At 54.2% G+C, this 14,172-nt stretch overlaps 2 protein-coding genes across 3 annotated transcripts in view; one reads left to right on the top strand and one right to left on the bottom strand.

Annotated features, from left to right (window-relative positions):
- Positions 1-14,172, bottom strand: part of RSPH14 (radial spoke head 14 homolog) — an 84,105-nt gene that overhangs the window by 20,435 nt on the left and 49,498 nt on the right. The gene's annotated exons all lie outside the window — the stretch shown is intronic.
- Positions 1-14,172, top strand: part of GNAZ (G protein subunit alpha z) — a 53,395-nt gene that overhangs the window by 8,743 nt on the left and 30,480 nt on the right. The window lies entirely within an intron of this gene.

Below are 14,172 nucleotides of genomic sequence, written 5' to 3'. Positions count from 1 at the left end.
GATGCAGGGTCACAGAGCCCTGGGGCCCTGGGAGGACTCAGACTCTGGCTCAGAACTAAGATGGCCAGCTGTGGGAAGGTTTTGAGCACAGGAGAGATGCTCTGTCTTACAGTCTGACAAGGATCCCCCTGGCTGCTGGGGGAGCACAGAGTGCAGGGGCCAGGAGAGAGCAAGGGTGCCTGAGAGGTCACTGTGGCAGTCCCAGTGAGGGGCTGGGGGGTTGGAGGCTGGTAGCTGGATTTCAGACAGAGGGCTCCTCTGAGGCCAGCCAGGCCTAGCCCTGACCTGAGGCACTGGGTTCTGTCAGAAGGAGTGGGGGCAGGGGACAGAGGGATGCAGAGCAGAGCATGCAGTAGACACATGCCACATATGCCCCCAGATCCCCTTTCCTGCCGGCACACTGTCCCCTACCACATCAGTGTTGCCTGCTCACAGCTGCACCCCTTGCTGGAAAAGAGCCTTGGGCCCTGGGAGCCCCTGTCCTGTCCCTCAAGGTGGGACAGCCTTGATTTCATTTAGGCTCCACAGCTCCCTGGGATCAGACCACACCAAGAAGGTGGCTGAAATCACACCTTTGCCTGGTTCCCTGCTGGCCCTGTCCTGTCTCCCTGTCTCCAGAACCTGCTCCCTGGACCAGTCACATGCCCAAGAATCGCCATCTCAGGCTCTGCTTTTTGAGAACTTCCATCAACAGGGTCAGAGGCTACCGCAGACTTAGAGACTCCTAGGGCTCGCCCGGCATAGATGGGAGGACCAGTGCCAGCCACTGAGAGTGACCTGCAGGGGCCCCAGACTCACAGCCTGCAGGCCTACGTGAGTTCAGAAGGCTTGGGAAGCAGGCTGTGGGGAAGGGCAAGGAAGAAAAAGGGTGGTGCTCACCTTTCAGGTGAGAAAGATTAAAAAAAAAAAAAAAAAAAAAAAAAAGGAGCTGCACGGAGGCAGAAGGGGCTCGGGGAAGGAGCTATGCACTTGTCTGGTCCATAGAGCCCTCAGCAGAGAGGGTCTGGCCTGGGGGGGGTGGTAGCTGGAGTGGGGGGTAGGATCTTGGGATTCCACACTCAGAGGCAGGAAATTGCAGGGCAAGAGACCCAGAGTGGTTAAATCAGAGTCTTTACCCAGCCCACGGGCCTGACTAAAAGTCAGCAGTTACCTTCCCTATGGAAACCGGGAGCCAGGCTCCACCCCAGGCAGCAACCCCTTCCACTCGGCTTTTAGTAAAGGCCACATGTCTTCCCTGCACATCTGTGCCTCCCTCCTCCTTGTATGTGGAACCTTTTCATTTTTATTTATTTATTTACTCTTGGCTCAGAAATCTCTGGCCTGATTTCCTCCTGAGTCAGTGTTCCTCAGGCGATGCTATCACATCTCATCTCGTCAGCCTTAGCAGCTGTGGGCTAGAAGGCTGAGGGCATCTAGAGCCACAGGACAGTACAGGGCCATAGGGAAGGGCCTCCCTGGCCATCTTCAGTGCCCTAAGGCTGAGAGGCTGCCTAGCTGGGGTAGAGCCATTTGTTGGGGCCTCTCTGCAGCTGGGGACACTGTGCACCCAACCTTGGTCCTTCCCCCATCTGCTCAGACTCTGGCTCCGAAATAAGCAGGGAGCTAGGAAGAGGCAAAGAAAGGGGGGCTGCTTTTAAGAGGAGACTCGCTGTGGGTCTGCCTGTGCCAGGCTGGTCAGGCAGGCTGGGGGGACATGGATAAGCTAATCCAATGGCCTGAGGCCCGGTAGCTGTGGAGTGGCTGCAAAGAACCCAACACACAGAGTCCTGTTTCCCCAGCACAGAAGTGTCTCACGTGTGCACATGCTACCATTTTTTCAAAGAAGCTGTTGTGATCAATGAAATGCAGAGTCATTTACGAACTTGTAGAAATCTTGGTCCTCTAAGCAAGCTCTAACCCTTTTACCCCCGTCACCAATGCTCACTGGATGAATGGGCGTGCTCTGTTCTCACGATAAAGCGTGCCGGCCGAATGCTCCAGAACAGCAGGCAGCCAGTGTCCTGCACTTTGGCAGCCATCCCTTTGAGTCACTGGTGTTTGGCCCAAACCTGTGTGTGCCAGTTGTACTTGTCATTGTGACTACATCCTTGAACACCATACACACTGATGAGATATGAACGTAAAGAGGAATTCTGTGGAAATTCAGTGGATGCTTTGGAAAGCCGCAGTACAAGCTGTGATTAGGTTTGGTTTGGGCAAGACCAAACTGTGAGACTGGAGACAGAGAGCCATGACAACCTAGGATTCAGGTCCTGGGTACTTTGCAACCTCACACTGCCCAGAGAAAGCCAACTGGACCTCACACATAATGTGCTCTGGTTTGGGAAGGAACAGTGACAGTGACTCCAATAAGTGAGCCTGTGCTCTGAGAAAAGATGGCCCGCCCCCAAAATTGGCAAAGGAATGTATGATTATCTGTCTTAAGTTAAATTAAAATGTTTAAAGTTCGTATTATCATTTCTTATGACTCCCTGTGTTAAGTCATATTTCAATATGCCAACCAGCCAGAAGTCCCAACTTTGATGGCAACTTTTGGTCATTAACCAATCTTGAAAATATACCTATAATAAATACACACACACACACACACACACACACGCGCGCATGCACGCACGCACCCCTGGTGGGATCTACAGGGTTGGGTTTTTGTTGTTTTTTTTAACCTTAGAACAAGGAGGGGTAGGTCTGTTTACCTGAAAAACTTGTAAATGATGGGTCAGTAACAGACAAGGGCAGGGGAAGGTCTGCTTGCCCACACTGTAGAGTTCTCTCCTGGGCAAGCCAACCTGGAAGCCCCTTCCTCAGGACCACTCCAGGGGAGAGTCCAGGAGCAACTTGAAGGGAAGTGTGGGGTTTCTCAGTGTGAGAGAGACCAGGAGATGCTGGTGCACAGGGTGGGAGGGGTGGGGTGCACGGGTGTGCTCTCTCCCCCCATGCCTTCCCCGGGCTCCTCTCTTATTTTCAGCAGAATGAGAAACGGTCAGGATAGAGTTTTTGGTGGGATTACAAACCGGCTGAGGCGGGAAAGGGCAGGGTGAACTCCTAGGGGTGGTAGGGGGAGGCAGGAAGGCTCAGGAGGACTCTTGCCTGCAGTTTGGGGAGGGGTGGGTGAAATGCCCTGGGACATTTGGGGGAGGGTAGGCACCGGCAGAGGGGTCAGAGTCCCCTGCTGGGGTCTCAGAGGCCCGGTGTGGACGGCAGTAGACCACACAGGACCCCAGGCAAGGTCATGTGAGGTAACCCACTCAGAAGGGAGTGCTGGGAAGCTTTGGAGCTGTGAACCAGTAATTTTTGGTGTTCGTCCATCTACCCATCCATCTGTTCTACACATCTTTACAGAGCTGGCAACAGAGAAGGAGAGGGAGGGTAAGGTGGGCCTCGAATAGGAGGTCAGACCGACCTGAGGGCATGGTGGGTATGCTCAGGGCAGGCACCTGCAAGGCAGCCAGCGGCCCAGAGGCCTATGAAGGGCCAGTCCTGGGCATCCCTGCTGGACTCTCCCGGGGTGAAGTCCAGTCCCAGTGCCGAGCCAGTAGCACATGATACTTAGCTCAAGGTCACACAGGGCCAGGCGGCAAGTCTCCACCGAGTCCCTCAGGCTCCAAGGGGGCTGCCTGGTGCTGCAACAGTGAGGGGGCTCTCACAGTGGGGGAAGCTCTTGCTTGGCCCCAGAGGGGGATGTTTTCAGTGGGGTGGGCTGGGACAGGGCACTGTGACAGGGGAGTGGGGAACGCAGCAAGGGAGGCAGGGACCAGGCTTCTGGTGGGGGGGTGGGGGATCCCAGGAAGGAAGGGGTGGGGTGTGGAGGCCAGCTTTCCCCAGAGGGCAGCTCCTAGGAGGGTGGCCTATCCCTGTCCTCCATCCAGTGTTACTGGCACCAAGGCAAGCAGGGGCTTTTATCTCCTCAGGAAGATAAGACTTTTTAGTCCAGAAATATGTGTTGTTGTGTCCAAAACCATTGGAGCATTTGGAATGGGCCGACCCAGATTCTGCTATACGTGATGCTGGTCAGGCCCACAAGCTCTAAAGTGGGGGAGACATGTTGCATTCAGCCGTACTCCTGGGCCTTGCCTTGCCGGCCTTTCTGGGGAGCCCACATGTCCAGGGTCCCACCTAGGGACTGGCAGCAGACTGCCCACAGTTCTTGGGTGCAGGTTGATGCACCCGCCATCACCACCACCAAAGGCACTTTCATGGGAGAAATAAGGTCTCAGTGGGCACAGTTTCTGCCCTCTGGCCCCTGGGAGGAGTTGGTCCCTGCCATGGCAGCCGTCACTGAGCCACTCCCTAGGGAACCATGGGAAGGATGTTGCTCAGGTGGGCCTGCTGTGAGCTGGGCCCAGGCCAGGCAGGTCTTTGCTGCCCAACTGAGCAGTTGTGGCAGTGTCCCCCTCAGGTGTCCTCACCCTGCCTGCCTCCTGCTCTGGCCCCCTCTCCCACCCTTACATGACAGTGGCTTCTTACAATCATGTCTTGTCACCTCCCTGGATCTTCCCGCCACATGCCTCTGCTCCCTCTTCTCCACGGCGCTGCCATTTATCAAAAATGGCCTCTCACACTTATTTGCTCATGGTCTCCCCAGCCAGGATATGAGCTCCTCCAGGCACAGACTCAGCTTGTTCCACGCCTCCCCTGCCCATGTCCCCGAGTCCAGAGCTGAGCTGCCACACACTAGGCTTGATTCCCAGAGGGCGCAGTGATGATCGTCTGGGGCCTAGTGGTTGGTTGATTGATTGATTGATTGCCCATTTGGATCTGAGTGTAGAAGGCCTCAGGCCTGGTTACAGATGCCCACTGCACCTCGTGCTAGGTCATTTAGTGATGAGAGAAGCAGCAGAGGGTGCCCTGATGAACAGGCAGATGGAACTGAGCAGAAGAGGGGGTGACTTCCTGAGGTCAGAGTGGTATTCTTTCCTGAGACGAGAGATGGTCTCTGGCCTAAGTGAGGACAAGGGATGTGGGGCTGGCACTCCTACCCCACTGTCTCAGCCCGGGGGTCCCAGCTAGAGGACCTCTGGGCCTGGGTTCCCTGTGTATCCATCTGCACCTCCAGATCATACAAGGTGGCCTGAGGCCACAGCTGTGAGCAGCAGCTGCCCTCCCCGTGAGGAGGGTAATCCTTTCTCATTTCTCTCTCAATCCCTTTCCTTCAAGGAGAAAATCTCAGTTTGGTGCCAGTGTGGCTCTCACACCCTCCAGCGCGCTAATCCCAGTTGTTTAACAAACAGCCAGCGCCCCGCTGGCCCTTCCATGGCCAGCGTCCCTGCAGGCAGCAGCGACACCAGCTTACAGTTTAGGTTCCTTCTGCCTACAGCAACCTCAGCTTCCATTTAAGTATGAATACGAAGTCATTTTTAAAGTACTTAAAAATGCAAGTCAATTTAAAGAGAAACTTTGAGTAAGTCACAGCAGGTAAGTGGGTTGTGTCGTGGGGACAGAAGTCGGAGGCCCCAGTGGAGGCTGAGCCCCACAGGCTGCCAGCCAGGCAGCCCTGAGGAAGCACCCCCTGCTCCTCAAACCCTAGTTCCTACATGTGTATGGTCATACCCATGTCCCTGGGACGCTATAAGGCCGATTCGACAGGACGTGTATATGAGGACAGGTGGGCACCACCTGTCCCACATATGGAAGGGGAAGGGCTGACCCACACATGAGAGAGATGCCGGCTGTGTCCCCCACCATGGCTGGCCTCAGCAGCCTAAGGAGGCAGAGTGTGGGCTTGGAAAGTGAAGCCAAGCCTGGCCTTGACACCACGATGCCCAGCTTCCTTGGGACAGACCCTCCCCAGGCCCAGCCCATAGTTATCCCTGACGGTCCAAGGACACAAGGATACGGCACTGTGAAGATTCTGCCAGGCTCTGGCAACCAGACCATTAGGGCGATGCATGCAGACGGGGCCAGTAACACACCCGTAGGGTGCTGGCTGGTGGGCACAGCAGTGTTAGAGAGGGTGACATACCAGCTTGGGCCTCACCGTGTTCAGACAGGGGAGAAGTGGGGAATTGAAAGGGAGGGAAGTCCAAACCAGCACAAGAACGGGGCAGTGAAAGTACATCAGCTTATGCGAGACCACAGAAGAGCCACTAAGAAGACCCCTGCAGGTCCAGGTTGGGTTCTAGAAGACCTAAATCGGGGTGCAGACAAGAAACCCCAGCGCATGACACTCAGGCAGGAAGGAGTGTGCACAAATGTTGACCAAAAGTAGAACACTGGATTCTAGTGCGCCAGGCATGAAAGGGCAGTGGGAAACATTTCCTTACTAAGAGGGGAGGAAAACCGATAATCAGTGACTGTACAGGCAGAGGCTTTTCCGGACCCTGTGTTTCTAAAATAAAGCCACGGTGGGAGCTGACGCAGGGATGACGGTTCCGGAGGGCGGGGAGGGAGACCCGCTCTTTAGAAGAAGATGGAAACAACATGGGATGGAAACAACATGGGCGGGTTTGCCCCTAGAAGGTGATGGGAGCCTCTCTGACCTGCAAGCCAAGGCCAGTAAGCAGGAGAGGCATGTGGACCCCAATATGTCAGGGTACCCCAACATGCCTCTCCTGACAGTGCCTGCAAACCCTAAGACATGAGCCTACTGGGACTTGGGGCAGAGCCTTCCCTGCTCTGCCCAGATGCCCTTATGCAAGGAAGGGCCTGAAGTCACAGACACCCAGGCTGGGCCTCCACCCTCCTCCCACTCCAGGTCACCATAGAGCAGCTGCCAGGTGCCAAGGTGGAGCTGGCAGGTGGGAGAGCCGCTGCTGCCAGAGCAGAAGGTGTCTGAGCAAGCTGGGGCGGGGTGCGGGGCCAGGGGACAGTAGTGCTGAGTCATAGCCCTGCCCAGGCAGGCTGATGCTTGGCCTCCATGGGGGGCGACAAGTGGGCAGCTCTGGGGGAATGGAAAGGCCCAGGACCTCAGACTGCTTGCTGATCCCCACACTGGGGCTGAGCACTCTCCAAGGGGCACGTGTGTCATGTCTGCAAGAAAACCGGGGGCCTGCTGGTACCCTGGGTATGTGGTCTCACCCTGCCTGCTGGCCCTGAGACTTAGGCTGCCCTCTGCCTCTGGGGTTCTACCCCTGTTTGCCCACAGCTGGCCATCTGAGTGGCTTCTGCTTGGGCATCAAACACAACCATGCTTCTCCATTTATTCAGTCTAGATGTGGGCCTACCTCCTCAATGGGACCAAATTCTGCCCCCCACCCCCGATTTACCCCTTTCTGATAGCCCAGGACTCAGCGTCTCAGCTTGGAGTGGGCTTTCCTTGGGTAGGGAGGGAGTCCGCAGAGTGAGGGGCTTGGCTTCTTGTTTCCACCTCCCTCCTGGTGATGAGCGAGTCCCACCCGCCAAGGCCAGGCCTTCTCCAGGCCTGTAAGCTGATAAGCTGTCTTCTCTCCTTGGAGACCCCTGGCTTAGCCTGGCTTGGGCAACACCTTGGTGACCTTGGCCCTAGTCTCTCTTCCTCTGTAGGGGAGCATGCACAAATGCACACAAGAAAAGCAAGGTGCTGCACAGCCTTGCTCCGCCCTGCTCTGTCCTGGCCCTTAACTCAGCCGTGAGCAAGGACAGTAGTGGACGTAAGTGTTACCAACCCCACTCCGTCACCAGGCACTGTCCACCATACAGCCCTGCCTCCCCCTCCCCTAGCCCTTGCCCATGCTGCTGCCCTGTCACCTGGATAACTACATGTAGGAGCCCACCCTGTTCTATTCAGATAGGGCACTCCTAACTCACACTCTAGTTGGCTTCCAACTTGCTCAGAGAAACAGCAGAACCCCTTACAGTAACCTCCTACTGTCAGCCCCTCACATTCAATGCCAGCTACCCACCTTCTTTCCTGTCTCTCAGACTGGCCAGGCACATTCTCACCTCAGGGCCTTTGACCCAGCAGTTACACTCCCCTCACCATCTGCTCATGGTCACCTGTCACTTGTCAGGAAGCAGGCTCTGCCCACCTTCACAGACCTGCAGCCTTCACCCCAGCGCCCCCGACCCGACTCTGCAGCTTGGCACCCTTCTCCACCAATTTGCTGCCTTTGGCCTGATTCTGACTTCCCTCCATCTGTGAAAACTCAGGCATGGGTGTTGGCTTCGTTCAACAGTGCCCCCTAACCCCACCCCAATGCCAGGCTCAAAGCCCCAGCCCCAGTAAGTGGTAAATAACCCCTGACTCCTCCCCTCAGCCCCTCTCGCTCACCTCAGCCCAGCTCCACACTGTAACCCATACCTTCTCTCCCTGTACACTCTGCTACAGGCACACCACAGCTAGCCACACACAGACCTGGGCATGCACTTACATTTTCCCACACACATACACGGACCTGCACACAGGCACATACCTAGACCAGTGCTTACACACACACATACACAGTCCTGCAAACAGGCACACACACACATCTGCAAGTGTGCAACCCCCCCACACACACACATTCAACCCACATGATCACAAATATGCACCTACACAGTGGGCACCTCTGATCAACCCTGCCTCGTCCTCTCACCTGTGACTCCTCTCTCTGTCCAGCCACTCTGACCTTCCTTCATCTCCCCAGTCACACCGTGATTCATCTCTCCCCTGGCCCACAGGGCCTTTGCACATGCCTTTCCTCTGCCTGGCACTCTTTGCCTCACCCATTTGCTCAGTTTCCAGCCAGACCCAGCAGTGCTGTGGTGGGGGATTGTGGGTGTCAGGCCCTGGGGAACTGTGAGCACTTACTGAACCAGGGAACAATGTGGTCGTCCTGCCCTTGGCCCTTTGTCTTTAGGCTGACGGGGAGTCCTAAAGAAGCCCACTAAAGCCCAGAGTAGACTAAAAGAGATAGGACTGGCAGGAGCCTCACATAAAGGCAAAGAAGCTGACCCTCAGAATGGGATTGTCTTGAGGTCCCATTTGGACCTTGGCCAAAGCTCCTGTTCACAGGCCTCCCTCCCTATGTCAGTGCACATCTCTGTTCCCCACCCCCAGTTCTATACACCCTGGAATGTGGCCGAGCCCTGCAGAGCCGCAGGGAGAATTCCGAGTGGGCCTTCTGCTTGTCTGATTCTGGTGATCTGAAGGAAGAGGGTACCTCTAATAGAGGGACCCACCTCGGATGTGACTGTTGGGGGCTGCCCCATGCAGATGGCAGAAGCTCCCAGACTTGGCCCAGTGCACACAGTCACCACCTGGCTGTGTTTCTTTCCCCTCTACTCCCATGTTCCCTTGTGGCTGCCCTGGTCAAGGACCACGTGGCCAGCCCCAGGCTCCCCGCCCATTACCCCCAAACTGCTCTCCTGATTCTCAGAAGCTCGGCCCTTAGCCTTGGGGTCATTCCAAAACATAAGTCACACCTCCTTGGATAAGGCAGCTTTGGACTGAAGGCTGGGTTTGCGAGATTCACCCTCTCATGAATCTTGGTACCAGCTGAGGGCCACTAGGTCAGGTGTTCCAGTCCACAGGACGGATGATGTGGGCCCTAAGTGACCTTCCACTGGTGGGTGAAGCCAGGACCAGGCAGGAGCCTGCCTCTTTCTCTTGCACAAGTTGGCCTCCTCACTATTTTTATTTTTGGAGTGACTTACCCGTAAGACTTGTGTGTTTTTTTGTTTTGTTTTGTTTAGTTATTGTTGGGGGTTTTTTTGGGTGTTAAAATAGATGTAATGTAAAACTTACCATTTTAGCCATTTTTACGTGTACAGTTCAGTGGTATTAAATACATTACTAATGTTGTGCAACCATCTATCTCTGAATTTGATGGCTCTAAGGATCTCATATACGTGGAATCATACAGTGTCCTTTTGTGACGGGCTTATTTCACTGAGCATAAAGTCCTCAAAGTTCATCCATGTTGAAGCACGTGTCTTTCATTTTAAAGGCTGAATAATATTCCCTTGTATGGGTGCTTCACATTTTACTTATCCATTTATCTGCCAACGGACACTTGGATTGTTTCTACTTCTTAGCTATTGTGAATAATGTGGTTATGAGCACAGGTGTACAAAAATGTCCTCAAGACCTTGATTTCCATTCTTTTGTGTAAATACCCAGGAGTGGAATTGCTGGTAATCCTATTTTTACTTTAAAAAAAATTTTTTTTAATGTTTTTATTTATTTTTGAGACAGAGGGAGACAGAGCATGAGCAGAGGAGGGGCAGAGAGAGGGGGAGACACAGAATGTGAAGCAGGCTCCAGGCTCTGAGCTGTCAGCACAGAGCCCGATGCGGGGCTTGAACTCATGGAGTGTGAGATCATGACCTGAGCTGAAGTCGGATGCTTAAATGACTGAGCCACCCCGGCGCCCCATTTTTACTTTTTTTTTTAAGTTTATTTATTTATTTTGAGAGAGGGAGCAAGTGGAGGAGGGGCAGAGAAAGAGGGAGAGAGAGAACCCCAAGCAGGCTCCACACCATCAGTGCAGAGCCTGACATGGGGCTTGAACTCATGAACCATGAGATCCTGACCTGAGCTGAAATCAAGAGTCAGACGCTTAACTGACTGAGCCACTCAGGCGCCCTTCTGTTTTTAATTTTTTGAGGAGGAACCGCCATACTGTTTTCCATAGCAGCTGCACCATTTTATATTTCTACCAACACTGAACAAGGGATCTAATTTCTGCTTATTCTTTTCTTGTTGTTTTTTTTTTCAATATAGTAGTCATTTGTATAGGTATGAGGTAATATCTTACTGTGGTTTTGATTTGCATTGCCCTAATGGTCCGTGATGTTGAGCTTCTTTTCATGTACTTCTTGGCCATTTATTTTCTTCAGAGAAACGTCCATTCAAGTCCTTTACCCAATTTCGAATCAGGTTGTTTTGTGGCCAAGTTTTAGTTCTCTGTATATTCTAGATATTAATCCTTTATCAGATATAGGAATTGCATGTAGTCTCTTCCATCCTGTAGGTTGCCCTTTTACCTGTTGATAGTGCCTTTTTATGCACAAAATTTATTTTTGATGGAGTCCTGTTTGTCTAATTTTTCTTTTCTTAAATTTTTTTAATGTTTATTATTTTTGAGAGAGAGAGACAGAGCATGAGTGGGGGAGGGGCAGAGAGAGAGAAACACACACAGAATCCAAAGCAAACTCCAGGCCCTAAGCTATCAGCACAGAGCCCGATGTGGGGCTTGAACCCATAAACTATGAGATCATGACCTGAGCCGAAGTTAGACACTTAACCAACTGAGCCACCCAGGTGCCCCTGCTATTTTTTTCTTTTGTTGCCTGTGCCTTTGGTGTCATATCCAAGAGATCATTGTTAAATTCAAGTTCATGCAGCTCTTGACCTATGCTTTCTTCTATGAATTCTGTCGTTTTAGGTCTTACATTTAAGTCTTTGATCTGCTTTAAGTTAATTTTTGTATATGGTGTTTGGTAAGGGCATCACCATTTTTTAAGGAAACCCCAGCCTGGCAGGAGAGACCAGAGAAAGAAAGGACACAGTAGAAAGAGACTCAGGCCACAGGCATGGACAAGGTGCCCTGCTGGCGGGGTGGCAGCCACGCGTGAGCTGGCCTGTGAAGAATAGGCGGAGATCTGGTATAGGAGCAAGGCGAGGGGGCCACTGATGAGCAGGCTGGGGTGACTGAGCCAGCCCTCCAGAGCACAGCCTGTGCTGGGCCTGGAGAGGTCCGCGGGCCGAAGCTGCAAGGGGAAGGATTTGGGTTTGAGAAGGATCTGGAGGCAGGGCGATCATGTGCAGCACTGCAAGGAAGCGGCCAATGTCTTGGTCTGTTTGGGTGCAGCTCTGCATGGAGGCAGAGGACTCGCCTGCACGACCTCAGGCCATGTCACCTGTCTGAGCTAGACCATGTCCCAAGATTGGGGTCACTGCAGGGTGCCCCAAGGCATGGAGACCTGGTGCCTTGTTGCTGCTTGTCTAGGTGACAGTAAACGGTGGAAGGAACCTGCCCTTCTGGATGATCTTTGTCCCTGTCATTAACCAACTGAGAGAGAATTGGTCACTTGGGGCCTGGGTGTACCTTAGATTTTCAAGCACAAATTGAGGAAAACAGTAATGACAACATGGGGCACCCCCGGCCTGTCTGGCATTGCCTTCAGAAGGAGGGCATCAGCACTCCTGCAGGAGTGGGGCCCTGGGCGGCAGCTGCTGGGGACTTTGGACTCCTTTCTACACCCAGGGGGCTTCTGGGTCATCAGTAGAGACCAAGGAACAGCCACTGGGTCCCTGCTCCACACACTCAGAGTCCAGGGTGGAGAGAGGCAAGTCCTGGGTAGCATGAGAGACAGGGCCTTGTTAAAGCCCTGACTCTTGTTTATAAAACCTTTCTTACAACAAAAGTTCATCAAGAAGATACAAGAAATATGGTAAAATGCAAAGAAGAAAAAAATCCCATGTAATTCCACAATGTGGAACTCACTGCTGCTCAGATCCCTTCCTTGACCTCTGCTTACACGGGATACATACCCAGCATGTCCCCCATCCTCAGTCTGATGGGACTGTGGAAAAGCAGCAAAGTTCCTCAGTCTCTTCAAGCCTGAGTCTTTCCCTTCCTCTCTCCCACCAGTGCTTACTGAGTTCCTGTGGTATGCAGGGTATTGTGCTGCTCCAGTCCTCAGGGGACAGGCACCCACAAGTGATGAGGACACTGGGGCACTGGCTGCCACTGGCTGGGGACTAGGCTCTGCACTGAACACTTCATCTCTAACAGATGCTTGTGACCGGTGAGAGACAGGCTCTGTGATGTGGAGTCAAGTGCCCAGGCCACACAGCTGGGATGAAACTCATCATCCTGGAAGCACTGGGGGCACATGAAGTTTCTACTGAGAGGGAGAGGTGGTGTGAGAGGTGCTTATAGGGCCCCTGGCCACAGAGGCAGGTGGGCCAGGGAAAGATCCGGCACTCAGGGCCTGCTTTGGAGCAGAATTGCCAGGTCTAGCAGGCACAGAGGCCAGCTGGGAGAATGGACCGGTGGAGAAACGAGATGAGGCCCTTGGGTCTTGGGATCTGTCAGACACCTTGGGTCCTTCCCAACCAGGACCTACCATGAGGGGAATGGGGACATTAGAGGGGAGGACACTGGCCATGGCAGAATGAGGAGGCTGCAGGGGGCAGCCAGGCTGGGACAGAGGTTGGAAGAAGGAGGCAAGAGTTGTGTGGGGCAGGCTCCCAGGTGGGGAGAGCAGAGCCTGAGCTCTGGGACTGCCCTGGAGGGGAGGACTCTGGCTCAGCTGCTCATAGGTCAATGGGGGAGGCCCAGGAAGAGCATCCAGGCATCCTAGGTCAGCAGGTGGCTGGCTAGGGCTGGGCACTGAGGTGCTGAGGCCCTGCCTAGGGCATGAGCACAACTGTTCTTTACTGACCATCAAGGTGGGAGGCAGGGACATGATAGACTTGGCCTGAAACCAGGAAGCCGGTGGGCTGCCCCCTTGCCTTGCCCTGAACTCAGCATTTCTTAATGCCCTCAGACATACTCTGGCCTGTCTTGCTTCCCACATATGGCTGCTGCCCTGCATCCCACCCCCCAGTCCCTGCTCCCCTAACTGGGCCCACCTAGCCTGAGCCTCCCTCCCCCTCACCCACCAGGAGCCAGGCTGCTATCTACCCCGTGGTGCTCCCAGCCTGGGGTCTCCACCTTGCTCTGTTCCCTGCCTGTCTGCTTGCTGCCAGGCCTGGCCAGCCTCCTTCTGGTGAATGTCCTGCCCTGGAAGAGCAGGAGTGACTTAGCTCCTGAGAGCTGGTGGTGAGTGGGGGTCATCCAGTTACTCTGGCATGGGACCTCACCATAAACCAAGGAGGGGCCAAGACCCATTGATGCTGTGGCACATGTGGGTACAGTCCCAGCAAGTGTAGTAGAGGGTGAGGGAGGCCGTGGGAGGGACATCACAGCAGGATTGCCATATTGAATCCTAATGACCACCAGACCCAGAGACTGAGGCTCTGGGAGGGGGAGGTTGCCTGGGTCCAGTGGGCAGGGAGGGGTGGCAGGGCTCCGTACTCACTCCCTCACTCTGAAAACGCTGGTATGGCTCTGGGTACCCTTTCCTCAAGCACCAGACTTCAGGCAAACTGGCTCACCAGGAGGGGTGTGGGGCGTGGCTCCCAGGCACGTTTGTTTTGCTGTGGTTTGGGCACGACTCAGCAGAGTTCCGAGGAAGGGAGGGGGTTTGATTCACTCTTCCCCAGGCTGCTTCCTGACGACGTCCGAGGTCTGACCCTTTCCCACCCAGCCTGCAGTGGGAGGAGGC

This window comes from Puma concolor, chromosome D3 (assembly GCF_028749965.1).
Source record: "Puma concolor isolate L17-30 chromosome D3, mPumCon1.1.hap2, whole genome shotgun sequence".
NCBI lineage: Eukaryota > Metazoa > Chordata > Mammalia > Carnivora > Felidae > Puma > Puma concolor.
Note: the sequence above shows the minus strand (reverse complement) of the source record. Positions and strands in the feature narration are given on the sequence as shown.